The sequence below is a fragment of the Nicotiana attenuata genome, unplaced genomic scaffold (genome assembly GCF_001879085.1).
Source record: "Nicotiana attenuata strain UT unplaced genomic scaffold, NIATTr2, whole genome shotgun sequence".
Taxonomy (NCBI): domain Eukaryota; kingdom Viridiplantae; phylum Streptophyta; class Magnoliopsida; order Solanales; family Solanaceae; genus Nicotiana; species Nicotiana attenuata.
In genome coordinates, this window is record NW_017673870.1 from 19,813 (window position 1) to 23,114 (window position 3,302).

The window sequence follows — 3,302 nt, forward strand, 5'->3', positions numbered from 1 at the left end:
TCAAAGAAAACCTAGTGCCAATCAGAATTACCAATCCTTATAGTTCCGTATGAAAAATACCGAGAACTAACACAATACAGAGAAACAGAAGCACATAGGTTGTTGCGGCGCGTAACCCGATCCTACCGTACAACACAATACCCCCTTATTCCACCGTAATAATATCACAATCATAAAAAAATAATTATATGTTACATGTGCAACCCGATCCCAACATATAACAAAAACAGTATCATTATTCACTCTTATCCCACCGTATCAATCTGCCTTTATTTCACCTGTTGCGGTGCAACCCGATCCCACAATATCACTACAAATTCACCCTTATTCTACCATATCAATCCACCCTTATTTCACCTGTTGCGGCGTACAACCCGATCCCACCATATCAGTACCAAATATTCAATGAGCACAGTCAAATCAATAATTCAAATCACAATAACCTCTACGATCGATGAATACAAAGCTGAATCAGAAAGGAAACCTTGTACAATATGGGAATTCACATTTGTAATACTATATGGCAAAACTAGTCCAGTAGATGACAATTAGAAGTTACAAGTAAGTCAATTAAGGCAAATAACATCGAGTCATGAAAGCATGAAAAAATCTAACATTGTCAACAGGAGAAAACAATGATTAACATGTAGCAAATAAGCATGGAAGGCATTTAGAGCATATAACAGTTAAGAAAGGGAAGGACATAATAAAAGAAAAGCGGAAAATCAAGGGAACAAGTAATTCGGCGGCGTATAAGCACTTGGCACCTCGCATATACGCCGAAACACATGAAATTCACATAGCACATAGTTCGAGGATTCCTAATTCCCAGAAAACAAGGTTCAACTCAACACTTACCTCACTATGCAGTCAATTCAGAGCTCTACCGGGGCCTTTCCTGTAGAATTCACCTCCAAACCACTCGTATCTAACCACAATGGACTCAATAATGTCAAATATTGCTAAAGGAATCAACTACAATGCATAAATTTAGAATTCCCATATTCTTCCCCAAAAAGTCAAAAATCGACCCTGGACCCGCTTGGTCCAAACCCGAAATTCGGACCAAAACCCGATTACCCATTCACCCCCAAGACCGATTATATAATTTGGTTCGAAATCCGACTCCAATTTGAGGTCTAAATTCCAATTTTACAAAAATTCTTAATTCTACCCAAACTCCCAATTTCTACCATGAAAATCCTAGATTTTTGGTTGAAATCTTATGAAATGTAATAGAAAATTGAATGAAAGTAGGTTAGAATCACTTACCAATGAATTGGAAAAGAAGAGTTCTTGGAAAAATTGCCTCTAGAATTTCTAGGTTTGAAAATTTGAAAGAATGAGACAAATCCCGTATAACTCAGATGCGCAGGTTTTGCAATTGCGCCTAACCCCGCAAATACGAATAAACCTTCGCAAATGCGATGTATCCACATTCCTGATGCCTTCACAAATGCAAACAAAATGTTCGCAAATGCGAACCTGAGAGGATCGCAATTGCGACTCCTGATCTCGCAAATGCGAAAAGTCCACCCCCAGCCCCTGCTCGCAAATGCGAATTCTTCTTTGCAAATGGCAGGCTCGAATTTGCGAGATGGACCTCGCAAATGCGAGATCTGCATACAACACCACACACATGCACCAGCTATGATTCTAAGTCCAAATTTACTCTGTAGCCTATCTGAAACTCACCCGAGCCCTCGGGGATCCAAACCAAACATGCACACAAGTCCAATAACATCATACAAACTTGCTCGTGAGATCAAATCACCAAAATAATATCTAGAACTATAAATCAGACACTAAATCTAATGAAATTTTCAAGAAAACTTTAGAACTTCTATTTTAACAACCGGACGACCGAATCATGTCAAACCAACTCCGTTTCTCACCAAATTTGGCAGACATGTCATAAATATAATAATGGACCTATACCGGGTTCCGAAACTAGAATACGGACCCGATATCAACATAGTCAAACATCTGTCAAATCTTTAAAGTCATTAAACCTTTAAACTTTCAATTTCTAACAAAAAGCGATAATTCGAGCTAGGGACCTCCGAAATGGATTCCAAGTATACACCCATGTCCCGAATCACAATACGGACCCATCGGGACCGTCAAAACATGGATCCGGGTCCGTTCGCTCAAAACGTTGACAAAAGTCAACTCAAATGGAATTTTAAGGAAAAGTTTTATGTTTTATCATTTTTTACCATAAAAAGCCTTCCCGAAGAATATTCGGACTGGGCATGCAAATTGAGGAAGGCTTCAAGAAGCTATTGGAGATTCTAAACATAGAACTAAGGGTTAAAACTCTACGGCTACTAGATATAAATAGTTTCTGACGTGGGCTAAAAGTAATAATAATCCTAGTTTCTCGAGAATCTCATAGACCAATGTTTTTGAGTCCCATCGGGATTGACCCATATTTAGCAATAGTCCAATTCATTCAACCAAATCCAAATTAGGCAGCCAAAGTTGGCTTATAGAGACAAAGCGGGGCATTTTAGACAATTGCCTTTTCATAGACCTCAATATATATTTTGCCATATAGGTAACATAATCATGAATGCACTCAATTTTTTAACTATTCCAATTCTTTAAAAAGAAACTCGAATCCCTGTTCTGAGGCCTTAAAAACCTCGTTTTATCTCTCTTCAATTTGTGTGCTCAGTCCGGTTGTGTATCCGGAAAGTCCTTATGTGAAAAATTTAAGAAATGATGATTTTTGGCCTAAAAAGTTAAATTTTGTTGACTTCGGTCAACGTTTTGGGTCAAAGGAATCGGACCCGTGTTTCGGCCGTCCCGGAGGGTCTGTAGTAAAATATGGGACCTGGGCGTATGCCCGGAATCGAATTCCGAGGTTCCAAACCCGAGAAATAAATTTTTGAAGGAAATTGATAAGACTAAAAATGTAATAATTTAAAGGATTTGATCTTGTTGGTATCGGACCTGTATTTTAGTTCCGAAGCCCGCTACAGGTTCGTTATGATATTTAAGCCTTATCTGTGAAATTTTTTGAAAAACGAAATTTATTTGACGTGATTCGGACCTTTGGTTGATAAAGTAGAAGTTTTGAAACTATCTTGAAAATTTCATGCAATTTGGTGCTAATTAATAGTTCTAGGTGTTATTTTGGTGATTTGGTCACATGAGCAAGTTCGTATGATGTTTTAAGATTTGTGTGCATGTTTGGTTTGGAGCCCCGAGGGCTCGGGTGAGTTTTAGATAGGCTACAGAGTGATTGTAGAACTTAGAAATATGCTGGTGTAACATGTGTCTGTAGCAGGCCTCTG